This window comes from Pelophylax lessonae (assembly GCF_965119305.1).
Source record: "Pelophylax lessonae genome assembly, chromosome: 10".
NCBI lineage: Eukaryota > Metazoa > Chordata > Amphibia > Anura > Ranidae > Pelophylax > Pelophylax lessonae.
The window spans coordinates 41,995,615-42,010,627 of record NC_138777.1 but is presented as its reverse complement, the minus strand read 5'-3'; the positions used below and the strand labels follow the sequence as shown (position 1 = coordinate 42,010,627).

The window sequence follows — 15,013 nt, the reverse complement described above, 5'->3', positions numbered from 1 at the left end:
AAAATGTACTGGAGTTTTAGTCGACTAAATACGACTAAAACGAAAACACTTGCAGAAGACTAAAATGGGACTAAAACTAAAATGCCATTTTAGTCCTAAGACTAAGACTAAAACTGAATTGAAATTTGCTGCCAAAATGAACACTGCTCTGGAGGAGACACAAGAAAGCAAGAAGGCTGCTGCTGGAATACTAGGGTCATTGCATTAGTATAGGAATTTGTCGTGGTATTTGAAAATCAGTATTTTACTGTTTTAAAATTATATTTATCATATTATAATTAATATTATTCCTAGCCAATAACCATCATCACCCATTTATACCATGGTATTTATATATATATATATACACACACACTCACTGGCCACTTTATTAGGTACACCTAATGAGTGATAGCATCACTCAGTTGCTACAAATTTGTCAGCTGCACATCTCCAGTTCCACCACTTCCCAAAGGCGCTCTGTTAGATTAAGATCTCATGACTATGCAGTGCTGTATCCTGGCCTAGGCCAACAAGGCCCAGGCCTAGGGCGGCACTTTGAAGGGGGGCAGCAAAAAAAAAAAGATTTCACTATTTGTATAATGACTATAGACTTCCTATTTATTATACAAATAAGTGAAAAAAATCCCATAATTTACAATCAGTGGCAGCAAACACAAATCCAAATACCTTAAAAGAGTAATCTTACTAATCCCATAACATAAGGCTGTACTAATGGGCACTGATAAGGCTGCATTGGTGGCCACTGATGAGGCCACACTGATATGCTGCACTGATGGGCAGTAAAGAGGCAGCACTGATAAGGCTGCACTGATGAAGCTGAACTTATGGGAACTGATGAAGCTATGCTGATGGGCGCTGATAGACTGTGGTTGTGGTCTACAGATGACAGGGCGGGTCATAAACAGGAAGGGTGTGGCCTTTACAGGAAGGGGTGGGTCATATTTAAATTAGGGGGTGCACAAGTTTAGTCAGGCCTAGGGCAGCACAAAACCTAAATACACCAGTGTGACTATGGAGGCCATTGGAGTACAGTAACCTCAAGATGTTCAAGAAACCACTTGGAGATGATTGGAGCTTTGTGACATGGTGCATTATCCTGCTGGAAGGAGCCATCAGAAGATGGGTACACTGTAGTCATAAAGGGATGGACATGGTCAGCAACAATAATACTCAGGAAGGCCGTGGTGTTTAAACAATGCTCTATTGGTACTAAGGGGCCCAAAGTGTACCAAGAAAAATCCCCCCCACCATTACACCACCACCATCAGTCTGAGCCATTGCTACACAGCAGGAAGGATCAATGCTTTCATGTTGTTATGCCAAATTCTGACCCTACCATCTGAATGTCACAGCTGAAATCGAGACGCATCAGACCAGGCAACATTTTTCCAATCTTCTATTGTCCAATTTTGGTGAGCCTGTGTAAATGATAATCTCATTTTTCTGTTCTTAGCTGACAGAAGGGGCACCCAGTGTGGTCTTCTGCTGCTGTAGCCTATTTTCTTCAAGGTTCCATGTGTTGTACGTTCAGAGATGGTATTCTGCATACCTTGGTTGCAGGGCCGCAGATAAGGCAGTACAGCCAGCCCTCCTGTACTGGGCCCGGGCCCTATCAGTTCAAAAGTGGGGCCCAGGTTTCTGCTGAGCCAGCTGTGCTGTGTTATTGCAGACACCGATCCTCTTCTGTCTGTCACTGCAAGGCTGCCAGCTTGTCAGGGACTGACAAATCACTTTAGATTGGGGAGGGGAGGGGAGGGGGGGGCTGTCAGGTAGGCTGTATGAGGCCCGGTGATTTTTAACAGCAGCCTTGCTTGGTTGTAACGAGTGTTTTTTTGAGTTACTGTTGCCTTTCTATCATCTTGAACCAGTCTGTCCATTCTGCTCTGACCTCTGACATCAACAAAGCATTTTCATCCACACAACTGCCACTCACTGGATATTTTCTCTTTATTGGACCATTCTCTGTAAACCAGAGAGATGGTTGTGTGTTAAAATCCAAGTAGATCAGCAGTTTTTGAAATACTCAGACCAGCCTGTCTTGCACCAACAACCATACCACGTTCAAAGTCACCTAAATCCCTTTTCTTCCACATTTTGATGCTCGGTTTGAACGTCACCAAGTCATCTTCACCTCGTCTAGATACCTAAATGCATCGAGTTGCTGCCATGTGATTGGCTGATTAGCAATTTGTGTTACCAAGAAATTGAACAGGTATACCTAATAAAGTGGTTGATTTGTGTATATATATATATATACACACCGTATCTCACAAAGGTGAGTACACTCTTCACATTTTTATAAATATTTTTTTATATCTTTTCATGTGACAACACTGAAGAAATGACACTTTGCTACAATGTAAAGTAGTGAGTGTACAGCTTGTATAACAGTGTCAATTTGCTGTCCCCTCAAAATAACTCAACACACAGCCATTAATGTCTAAACCGCTGGCAACAAAAGTGAGTACACCCCTAAGTTAAAATGTTCAAATTGGGCTCAATGTGTCAATATTTTATGTGGCCACCATTATTTTCAAGCACTGCCTTAACCCTCTTAGGCATTGCGCTCCTCCACCTTACAGTTGAGGATGCCCCACAGATGCTCAATAGAGTTTAGGTCTGGAGACATGCTTGACCAGTCCATCTCCTTTACCCTCAGCTTCTTTAGCAAGGAAGTGGTTGTCTTGGAGGTGAGTTTGGGGTCGTTATCATGTTGGAATACTGCCCTGCGGCCCAGTCTCTGAAGGGAGGGGATCATGCTCTGCTTCAGTATGTCACAGTACATGTTGGCATTCATGGTTCCCTCAATGAACTGTAGCTCCCCAGTGTCGGCAACACTCATGCAGCCCCAGACCATGACACTCCCACCACCATGCTTGACTGTAGGCAAGACACACTTGTCTTTGTACTCCTCACCTGGTTGCCACCACACATGCTTTACACCATCTGAACCAAATAAGTTTATCTTGGTCTCATCAGACCACAGTACAAGATTCCAGTAATCCATGTCCTTAGTCTACTTGTTTTCAGCAAACTGTTTGTAGGTTTTCTTGTGCATTATCTTTAGAAGAGGCTTCCTTCTGGGATGACAGCCATACAGACCACTTTGATGCAGTATGCGGTAAATGGTCTGAGCATTGACAGGCTGATTCCCCCCCCCCCCCCCCACCACCACTTTAACCTCTGCAGCAATGCTGGCAGCACTCTTACATCAAAAGACAACCTCTGAATATGATGCTGAGCACGTGCACTCAACTTCTTTGGTTGACCATGACGAGGCCTGTTCTGAGTGGAACCTGTCCTGTTAAACCGCTGTATAGTCTTGGCCACCGTGCTTCAGCTCAGTTTCAGGGTCTTGGCAATTTTCTTATAGCCTAGGCCATCTTTATGCAGAGCAACAATTTTTTCAGATCCTCAGAGAGTTCCTTGCCATGAGGTGCCATGTTGAACTTCAAGTCACCAGTATGACAGAGTGAGAGCGATAACACCAAATTTAACACACCTGCTCCCCATTCACACCTGAGACCTTGTAACACTAACGAGTCACATGAAACCGGGGAGGGAAAATGGCTAATTGGGCCCAATTTGGACATTTTCACTTAGGGGTGTACTCACTTTTGTTGTCAGCGGTTTAGACATTAATGGCTGTGTGTGGAGTTATTTTGAGGGGACAGCAAATGTACACTGTTATACAAGCTGTACACTCACTACTTTACATTGTAGCAAAGTGTCATTTCTTGAGTTTTGTCACATGAAAAGATATAATAAAATATTTACAAAAGTGCGAGGGTTGTACTCACTTTTGTGAGATACTGTATATACAGTGGGTACGGAAAGTATTCAGACCCCCTTAAATTTTTCACTCTTTGTTATATTGCAGCCATTTGCTAAAATCATTTAAGTTCATTCTTCTTCCTCATGAATGTACACACAGCGCCCCATACTGACAGAAAAACACAGAATTGTTGACATTGTTGCAGATTTATTAAAAGAGAAAAAATGAAATATCACATGGTCCTAAGTATTCAGACCCTTTGCTGTGACACTCATATATTTAACTCAGGTGCTTTCCATTTCTTCTGATCATCCTTGAGATGGTTCTACACCTTCATTTGAGTCCAGCTGTGTTTGATTATACTGATTGGACTTGATTAGGAAAGCCACACACCTGTCTATATAAGACCTTCCAGATCACAATGCATGTCAGAGCAAATGAGAATCATGAGGTCAAAGGAACTGCCTGAAGAGCTCAGAGACAGAATTGTGGCAAGGCACAGATCTGGCCAAGGTTACAAAAAGATTTCTGCTTTACTTAAGGTTCCTAAGAGCACAGTGGCCTCCATAATTCTCAAATGGAAGACGTTTGGGACGACCAGAACCCTTCCTAGAGCTGGCCGTCCGGCCAAACTGAGCTATCAGGGGAAAAGAGCCTTGGTGAGAGAGGTAAAGAAGAACCCAAAGATCACTGTGGCTGAGCTCCAGAGATGCAGTCAGGAGATGGGAGAAAGTTGTAGTAAGTCAACCATCACTGCAGCCCTCCACCAGTCGGGGCTTTATGGCAGAGTGGCCCGACGGAAGCCTCTCCTCAGTGTAAGACACATGAAAGCCCGCATGGAGTTTGCTAAAAAACACCCGAAGGACTCCAAGATGGTGAGAAATAAGATTCTCTGGTCTGATGAGACCAAAATAGAACTTTTTGGCCTTAATTCTAAGTGGTATGTGTGGAGAAAACCAGGCACTGCTCATCACCTGTCCAATACAGTCCCAACAGTGAAGCATGGTGGTGGCAGCATCATGCTGTGGGGGTGTTTTTAAGCTGCAGGGACAGGACGACTGGTTGCAATCGAGGGAAAGATGAATGCGGCCAAGTACAGGGATATCCTGGACAAAAACCTTCTCCAGAGTGCTCTGGACCTCAGACTGGGCCGAAGGTTTACCTTCCAACAAGACAATGACCCTAAGCACACAGCTAAAATAACGAAGGAGTGGCTTCACAACAACTCCGTGACTGTTCTTGAATGGCCCAGCCAGAGCCCTGACTTAAACCCAATTGAGCATCTCTGGAGAGACCTAAAAATGGCTGTCCACCAACGTTTACCATCCAACCTGACAGAACTGGAGAGGATCTGCAAGGAGGAATGGCAGAGGATCCCCAAATCCAGGTGTGAAAGACTTGTTGCATCTTTCCCAAAAAGACTCCTGGCTGTATTAGATCAAAAGGGGGCTTCTACTAAATACTGAGCAAAGGGTCTGAATACTTAGGACCATGTGATATTTCAGTTTTTCTTTTTTAATAAATCTGCAACAATGTCAACAATTCTGTGTTTTTCTGTCAGTATGGGGTGCTATGTGTACATTCATGAGGAAGAAGAATGAACTTAAATGATTTTAGCAAATGGCTGCAATATAACAAAGAGTGAAAAATTTAAGGGGGTCTGAATACTTTCCGTACCCACTATATATATATATATATATATATATATATATATATATATATATATATATATATATATGTATATATATATATATATATATATTTATATATATATATATATATATTTATTTATATATATATTTATACGCACACAGTATATAATATACATTTTTATATCCTGTATCCATTATTTGGATTTAAATATCTTATGTTAGTTTTTATGTTTAAACACAGGCTTTAATACCTTTCTATGTATAGACATTTATGTTGTGTTTTTGTAGTCCTGATTGAGGGGGGCTTATTGAGAGGTGTTTCCTCCACCCTTTATTCAAGTTCATATGGAATAAATATATACCTGGACAATTCATTCTTGGTGTTGGCTTTAATCTCAGATCCAGTGGACACAAAGACAGCAATAAAAACCTGGCATAGTTTCTAAGCTTTCTCCTCTCTTAAGTACAGTTGAATTTTTTAAAATGTAGAAGTAATGTAAGATTTCTAAGTATTGAAAGGCAAGTTTTCTCAAGGTACTGCACCAATCCTCTAAAAGTGTTGTGTTCTGTATAGCTGATGATTTCGGCCAGGCACAGATCCACCGCAAATTTCACAGAACCTTTTAGAAAAGCCAAGTTGTCCATCATAGCTCTGCTTACACTTCACAGACTGGGAAGGTAATGGACATCTCCCCAGCACCTGAGGCCTTCAAATTCTTCAAGTCACTTCCAATTTTCCACTTATCCTGAGCAAATGGACCGGTGGGTTTTGCGGCTCTACTTATACATACAGCGGAGAGGCGAGGGCTAGTGATGACTTGATATCTGAGCAGCAAAATTAATTTGCCTCGCAGCCAGAAAGCCGGTCCTAGGAGACAGAGGAGAGAAATAAGAGCAACGGAGAGGCAGGAGGTGGTGGGGGGGTGGTGGGGGGGGGGGGGGGAGTGATCCAAGAACTAATGAGAAGACTGAGAGAAGGAGAGACAAGTACTGAGAGAGATATGAGAGGTAATGTGAAGCGGTACAGAAGAGCGGAATGAGAGAATCCAAGTGTGGTGGAGGAAGGATAATGGGCAGATAAAGGGGGAGCAAGAGAGGGGAGTATAGAGAGGGGAAGAAAGAGAAATTTAAGGGCATCCAGTGTAAAGCAAAACAGAAGTAGAAGATGTCATTTTTTTAAAGCAGATATAAAAGACATCAATAAAATAGCACTATGTTAAGTAACAAATCATTTAATTTGATCTCCAGGTATGATCTTAATTGCATACTTACATTGGTCTAGCTTGGCACCAGTGGCGGCTGGTGCATTAGGGGCGCCGCGCCCCCATCCATGCGTCCGGCCCCGTTATCTACATGCAGGGCGCCGGGCGCATGGATTCTAATTGGGTTTTTTTTTTTTTTTCTGGAGCACGTGATTAGAGCCAGAGGCTCTAATAGGCATCAAAAAAGGGTGGGCTTGCGGCGCAGAGCACTGCACCCGAGCCTGCCCAGTTGTGTGACAATAGCGAATGAATATTATGGTGTGGACCGTCTGTCGCCCCCTCCGGCCCATACAGCACCAGGTGCCACTGCTTGGCACAGTGTAACAATGTATACCTTATACCTAAAGGGACCTCTGGTGAAGCTGTTAATCACTGTAGTATTTGGCGCAACTAAAGTGAAAGCCATGATCTTCCAGGTCTTGTGTTTAGCTGCTTTACTGCATACTGACCACAGGGAGGTGCTCACTCGGCACAGCTGCCATTCACAAAATGCTTTGTACTTTTTTGAATGGATACAAGGCATTCTCTGATTGGAGGAGTTGGAGAGGACGTGTGGAGACCTCACAAAGTGCGCAATAAAAGTATGCAATTAGGATTATACCTGAATTGCAGTGTGCCGTCCTTTGAGAGTACAGTGTGCATGCGCTAGTGACATCACCAACTGCTACCAATGTGAATATTTCCTATACGATACACGTTTGAGAGATATTCACTGTAGCTACAGGAAAGCCTTATTATAGGCTTACCTGTAGGTACAAGTCATAAAGCTGACTTTAATACTGCTTTCATTGTGGGGTTGCCAGGTATTATTTTTATTAAAACTTAGAAGTGATTCTAAAGGAATTTTTTTATTTTTAAAAGTAACAATCATATAATACTTATTTTTATTTAAATGTATTTCAAGGCCAGACTAAATTAAATTCCCATTCCATTCCTGAGATACCTTTCCTGGGAAGCTTGTGATGTCACCGGTGGTTTTGCACAGAGCAGCTCCAATCCTCTTCCTTTTCGGCCCCCTGCTGGTGGTCCTGGTTCCTCCCACATGTTGAGTACACCCAATAGCAAACTTCCTGCAATAGGGGCACTTGAGCGGGCTCACTCCCTAGCTGTGCTGTGTGTCTATTCACACATGAGCACGGTTCAGCCCCACCTCCACTCTCTCCTTATTGGCTCACTGGCTGAAATTGCCAGCGGCAGGAGCCAATGAGGAGAGACAGCCGTTGCACTCAAGTACATTACTAAATTGAAATGGGGCTCAGGTAAGCATGGGGGGGGGGGCTGGAGGGGGTCAGCTGCACCCAGAAGTTTTTGAGCTTAATGCATACAATGCATTAAGGTAAAAAGAAATTGCACCTTTAGTACCACTTTAAGATTTAAAAATAAAATAAATGAAAACTACATGAAATGACATTAACATGTTAAAGTTTATATGAGATTGTAGGGATTGGGTTTATGTATACGTTAACAAAAGCTCTACTAAGGAATGAGATTTATGTATAATTCAAGAGGTTTCCCAAAGGAAGCTCTTGCACAGACAGCAAGCTGTTTTTTTTCCTTGCACTGTCTCCTGGCCAGAAGAAGTCTAGCAGAATGTATATCTACTATGGTTACTATGATTTCAAAATGTAATGGATATACATATGGCGAAATCTGACCACGAAAGGCTACGACTAACCAAGGTCATGGGTCTAAATATATAAAGTGCATATGATCAGTTTTGTTTGCTGATAGCCCGCAGAGTAATACTGGCTCCTTCCAGATCTATTGGAATAATATTGTTTTATATAGTTGTAGCAATGACTCCCTCAGGAACTGCTGGAATGTGTGGGTTCTCCTGCCCTTCCCAACAGTTACCTGACCTTACTGGACCCAACAACTCATTGACACCCCAGTAGTAATACTATAAGTAAGGTTTTATTAGGGCCATGACAAGCCTGCAAAAAAGGAACAATGGTGCACAGATCTTATTACAGTAAGGTGGACATGTTATTGAATACCAAATTAATAAGCAACAGAGAAGCACAAATCATTTTTTTCCCATTACATTACCTGTGAAGGCCCCTGCCGGAACACACTAGGCAAAATAGAGCTAACAACTTTATCAGCAATAGCAGCATCAGCAAAAGTAAGTATCACTACACCAATGAAGCAGGGGCAAAGATAATGGGGGGTGCAGGGGATCCAAATCCCCCATAGAGTGTCAATCAACTATGCAGCAACTGGGCTAATGTAGGCTTTCAGCTGCAAGAGTCGAAGAGCCTGTGTCCTCCACACTGCATGAATGATGAAGAACACTAATTGCAAGGTCGTCTATCTTATAATGCTTAGTCCTTGACTGGTCAGTGGAATATTATAAATACAGTATGCCAGTGGTTGGGCCCTAAGATTCTCATTGGATTGATCTCTACTAACGTGGGAATTATGTTACTGTACCCTTGTTCATAAAGCCAGCTCCATAAAGACATCAGGGATGGTTTACTAAAACTGGAGAGTGCAAAATCTGGTTCAGCTCTACATAGAAACCAGTCAGCTTTCAGGTTTTACCTTTTTGTCAAAGCTTAAAAGGGTAACTCCCCTTTCCTGGGGAAAAAAATTGCAAATAAAGAAAATATAATATAGTATATACAATTGCAACACAGGTCATATTGTAATTGAATGGTATTAAAAATATCCTTCCCTTTTGAAAGGATATTTTTAATAACATTTGAGATTGAGATTGGTGGGCTAAATTGCCTGCCTACTTCTGTACTCGTGCTGTACTCTTCCTAATGTAAAATTAGTAACTCTCCAATAAGGAGAATGAGATCAATTTAGAACAGGGGTTGGCCACCCATCGATTGCAGGTAGGTAATGGGTAGACTGCGATCCTTCCTTGCGGACCCCGGGGAACTTGGATAGGAGGGGCAGCAGGGGTGGCATTTGTTGGTACCGATCCCCTTTCCTCCTGCAGCTGCTAAAGCCACTTCTCCTCTCCCTTCTGCTGGCATTCAGTGGCTGCAGGAGGTTCCAGTAAATTCCACCCCGCTATCCCTCCTGTTCCTCCTCTTCAGTTGCCCAGTGCCCCGTGTGCTCCCCCTGTCCCCCCCATTAGCCACAGTGCTGCTGGATTCCTTCCTCCCTTCTCCTGCCAAATGAAACGGAGGATGTTTAAGAATAGAGAGCAGGGAAGGGCCGGGTTTCTCTGGGGTTCCATGTGGGGTCGTTAGAGGTTCCCAGAGTTGTGGCTGATTGAATTCCTATTTGATGGTGCCTTCAGAGTTTCAGGAGCAAAGCCACTTGGCAAACCAAGTGGCATGTCTCCAGTAATCTTTTTAGTTGTTGGTAAGGGGGGGGGGGGGGTCCGACAACCACTGTAAACATTGAAATTTTTCCCATTGAACCCCAATTGATTCTATCAGGGATTCCATAACGTCTGAACATTATTTCAAGGGTTCCTCTAGAGAAAAAAGATTAGGAAGGCTGATGTAGGATTTGGAATTAAGGACTTAAACCAGGCAGAAACAAAACATACAGTACTTGGATTAGGGTGGAGAAGGATTTCAACTTTTGAAAATGTTTTTATTGTTGACTGTGGCTTCCTATTCCAGTGACAACCGCTCCCCTCATTTCTTGTGGGGACATAAGAAGTAAGTGTAACCTCCTCAAGGTGATCACAGACAGATACAAATGCTACAAAACTGTTAGCACTTCCCCGTGCTATTCTAAAACAATTCAGCTCGAGTTCGAATTTGAGGATTTTCCTCTTAACAGCTGGTATTCTGGTAGCATGAAGACTAGGACTGAATCTAACTAAAATAAACTCCATTTTGGATGCAAACCTAGGACCAAGAAGGTACATCGCAGTGTGCATTTGTATTTTTAAAATGATCTTTGAACCATGGTAGTCCCTGTTGAATCCTCGAACTCTGAGCTGCTTGTGGAGGCCCAAAACATGGAATCACTAAAATGGGCCACCCAATATTTTTAGAAGGGGAAGTCATCGGTGGTCAGAGATGTATAGTAACTAAGTAGAACTACTTCACTACTGTACTTAAGTACCGAAAGGCAGTATCTGTACTTTCCTGGAGTAGAATTTTTTTCTCCTACTTCCACTTTTACTTCACTACATTTTTTCAATGATTTCAATACTTCTACTTTTTTTTTTGTGCTGCATAGTTACTCGTTACTATTATAAAAATGACCACTGCCAGAACAGTAGATGGCAGGTTTCATGAAGCTCAAAACATGTATTATCCGCGCATACGAAAATAAAATCTACTGTATGTATAAATAAAAGCTGCATTTGAAATAATAAAAAACAATATGATGTTCAAACTTTTGACTTCTTTCTTTAATAACTACATAACACGGTACTTGTACTTTTACTTTCAGTACTTGAGTAGCAATTTTTTTTCAAAACTACTGGTACTTTTACTTTCAGTACTTGAGTAGCAAAATTTTTTAAAAAACTACTTGCAATACTTAAGTACAAAAAATGTTGAATACTTTAGTACTTCTACTCAAGTCACTTTTTGATCGAGCACTTCCACTTCTACTCAAGTCACTTTTTGATCGAGCACTTGTACTTTTACTCAAGTATGGGTTTCGAGTACTTTATACAACTCTGTCGGTGGTACAATTTCCTATATCTGAATAACGTCTCCTAATTTACTGTGTGTATTGTTAGTCCCAGTTTTTGCTGTGATCATTAATGTGCCATGCCCCAGAAATAATTTAGCTACCCCCAGTTTTCATTAAGGTTCAGGCCACATTCTGATTGCCTCCCAGGTTAACGTCCTTGCACCCTATTTTCTTCTAATGAATGATGGGTATGCCTTTAAGAAAAGGGAACCTGGCTGCTGCTGAAGTGGCTGTGGACCTATAAGCCATAGAAAGGAGAGAAAAGGGCACCATCATGGTGGCTGCTGCTAAAGTGGCTGTGAACGCTCTAAAGCCGTAGAAAAGAGAGACTTAACCATTTCTGCATGTTTGCAGCTACAGCTTCTTCCCAACACAAGAACACTTGCAATGCTTCATAAGCAAATGTTCATGGAGGGACAGCTTCACAGGAAGAAGGCTTTCCCAACTTCGTTTTATCTTACCATAAAGCAACAGCATAGGAAAATATTTTCCTACCTGTCCAATTCATTAATTCCCTAAGAACACCTGCATGGGACTATCTGGAATCCCCGCCTAGATATTAATCCTTTCATGTATGCCTCTGCTTGTTAAAGTCAAGTCTGTAAATATTTAGTCATTTCTTATTCAAGTATAGAGTGCATGGGTAGACGGGAGTGCAGCGGTAATGATTCTGTCATTGGCCAACCATTGAAGTAAACATGCAGTGGCAGATAAAGGAAACCAATCAATTTACCGTACATGAAAGGCAATAGCAGAAAACCCTTTTAGGCTCCCTCATTCTAATGGCTTGAGCAGAACGATCACAGGCAAGCAATGAAGGGGAAACAGAGAGAAGACAAAGGGAGAACACAAAGCCACAACAAGCAAAATGAATACTTCAGAAGCATGTAGTGCACTTCAGATACCATTAGAAGTTACAATGAAAAGGTAGCGCAATCACGCAACATAAAGCTTACACAAGCTGAAAAAAGTCAACTTTAAATATACAATACCCTGAATGCTTGTTTTGTTTGGGAGCCAAACTTCTTGAATTTCAGCTGCATGGAGTATGTACTTATTTATCCCTCCCTTCTCTTCACTTGGCTCCTGTGCAGTTTCAATTAATAGTTTTCCCAACAAAACAGCAAGTAAGAGGGGTCAGAAGGTGTCAATGACTCCTAGAACAATCTGCCTATGTTCCGCAGAAATGGTTGTTGAAATTGTTTGTTAGAACAGTGCTCATACTTAAAGTAGCACTATAGGCAAAACATTTTTTTTATATTTTGGATAGAGTAAGGGATGGCTATAATTCTTGTAAGTTTTATCTATGTCCTATTGGGAAGATTTACCTTTACTTCCTGTCCCCTAACCAAAACAGGAATTGAGAGAAAATTCCTGCAAATAAAGGGAATCTGTTGGGGCCCTCCAAGTCACCAGAACTAAGGTCCCCATAGGAAGATTTCCCCTCTATTACCCTTTTGGGCATAACACAAAATTTGGGATTTTCTTTAATTTTACTTTTGATGATAATGGTAAACAGGACAAATAGAGAGGATGAATCTCCCTAACGGGGACACAGACAGCAAAAAAAACTTAAACTCTGGGATAAGCAAATATTGTGTAAATACAAGAGGCATATGTATTCTTACTTGAATCTTATCTTTGAGTCTCTTCCAAATCTGTGCAGTAATCCAGTGTGAAACTTTTATGCAGGAGCTTCCTGTAATAAAGACTGGTCACTGCTGCTCTCTCTTCTTGTGCAGGGTGACTGGTCCTGTTTCGGCCCTCCATAGTTTTCTGAGGGTAACCACAGCTCTGCTCTCTGCACAGGCTATGTACAGCACAGTAATTATGTCACTGTAATTTTGCAATGTGATAGCTGGGTTGCCATAGAAATTTGGTTCACACATAGTGGATTTATATCCTTTATGGCTATACAACAGTGGTCTCCAAACTGTGGCTCAGGGACCAGATGCAGCCCTTTGCTTGCTTTTATGTGGCCCTTGCGGCACCTTTCCTGCCATTGATGCAATGCACTATTCCTCTTAAGGACACCAACAAATGGGCAATGATTCCGGTTATTAACATCAACAAGCACTATTTCTCCCACTGACACCGATGATGGGGCACTATTCCTGCCCCTAATGCCATCCCCAAATTTAGGGATTGAAAGGCATTGTGCTTTACAGGCCATGCCCCATATATAAAATCCCAATCTGTCTTTATACTGCATCCACCAAGGGGATGGAGGTGTAATGCTTCTCAGCTGGTCCTTTCCAGTTTGTACCATTGTTATAACTTAGTTATTTGAGTTTTGAGACAACAGACCAGTCATGGATGGGGGTGGGTTGGGGGAGGTTTGGGCTGTCTCCCTCCCACCTGTTCCCCTATCCATCCATTAGCAGCCATGTGCTCCCAGTGTGGAGACACTAAATTAGGAGTGTTAGGACTGCAGATAAAACAGGGTGCCGTGAAGTGGCTCTGCAGCTTACACATGCGTTTGCAAATGTGTGTCAACTAAACCCCTGTATTTTGTATCATGAGACAGGTCTACTTGGTTGGTGACAGACTGGAGGGTGAGTACATCAGACTGGGGGCTGGCTGACTTCCATGCACCTCTTTTAATCCTTCAACCTCACTTTTTTCCCCTAATGCCATAGATCCACTATTTACTCCAACTGATGCCAGTACAATTTCTACTCCCAATGTCCAAAGTCCAGCCCCCTAAAGTCTAAAGGACAGTAAACTGTATAGAAAGTTTGGAGACCCCTGCTATACAGCAATATATTTCAATGAAAGCTTTTTTGCCCCAAATTCAGCTTTAAAGTTGAACTTAAAGCACGCAGCTAAATACATAAAATATCTACATGGGAGCTGCTTTACCTGCTAAAGGATTTTTATCTCTGTCCATCCAGTTCTGAGATTTGCAGAGCACAGTCAGTCTGGTAACCTAACTTTTCTTTCTTGCAGTCAAACAACACAGCCTGGCCAAGCCACTCCAGCCTGGGCTTGAACAATGAGGGAGCAGCACCAAACTGATGATGTTATTTCTCTGCTGTCTTCTCCTGCCAGCATGTTCCTTATCAACACTTATTAATGACAGCTGATGGCCCAATGCAGTGCCCTTCCCTCTCTTAGTCTGAGAGCTGCTGAATAAGGAAATAGAAGACCCCAAAGTAAAATTGAGATATCGTGGAAATTGCCTTTAAACCAGGCTCTGAGCACCTCTTGCTGTGCAATAAAAGATGGGTTCCCAGGAGAAGTGGTACTAATAAAGCTCAATGTACAGCAGGACTTCTGTCTCCAGATAGCGTCTTCCAGTGGTGACCAAGAGCAGCCTGTTTACAGCAAAGATGGATGCAATCCTCATCCAAGCCTGATTGTAAATGGATGACAAGGAAAAAAAGCAAGGTTTTGAAAATTGGCTATGCGATGCTGTTGAGGTTACACAATCAGTATAGTGCTGATGGAGTGGGGGGGGGGGGGGTTGGGGGGCTGGGGACAATTACACTTTTACACTTGTACAAGTACAATGCACTTTTGAGGAACATAACATGTTTGTACTTGTCCCTACAGTATATTAAAAACTGTTAATCTGAAGAGTTACCTTTTCTAAAGTTCAACCCAGCTTCAAGCAGCAAGTCCTACCACTGTGTTTTCATCCATCTTTGCTGTAAACAGGCCGCTTCTGGCCACCACTGGAGGGCGCAATCTGGAGACAG

At 42.3% G+C, this 15,013-nt stretch overlaps 1 long non-coding RNA gene across 1 annotated transcript in view; it reads left to right on the top strand.

Annotated features, from left to right (window-relative positions):
• LOC309565207 overlaps positions 1–15,013 on the top strand; it is a 1,884,446-nt gene that overhangs the window by 760,007 nt on the left and 1,109,426 nt on the right. The window lies entirely within an intron of this gene.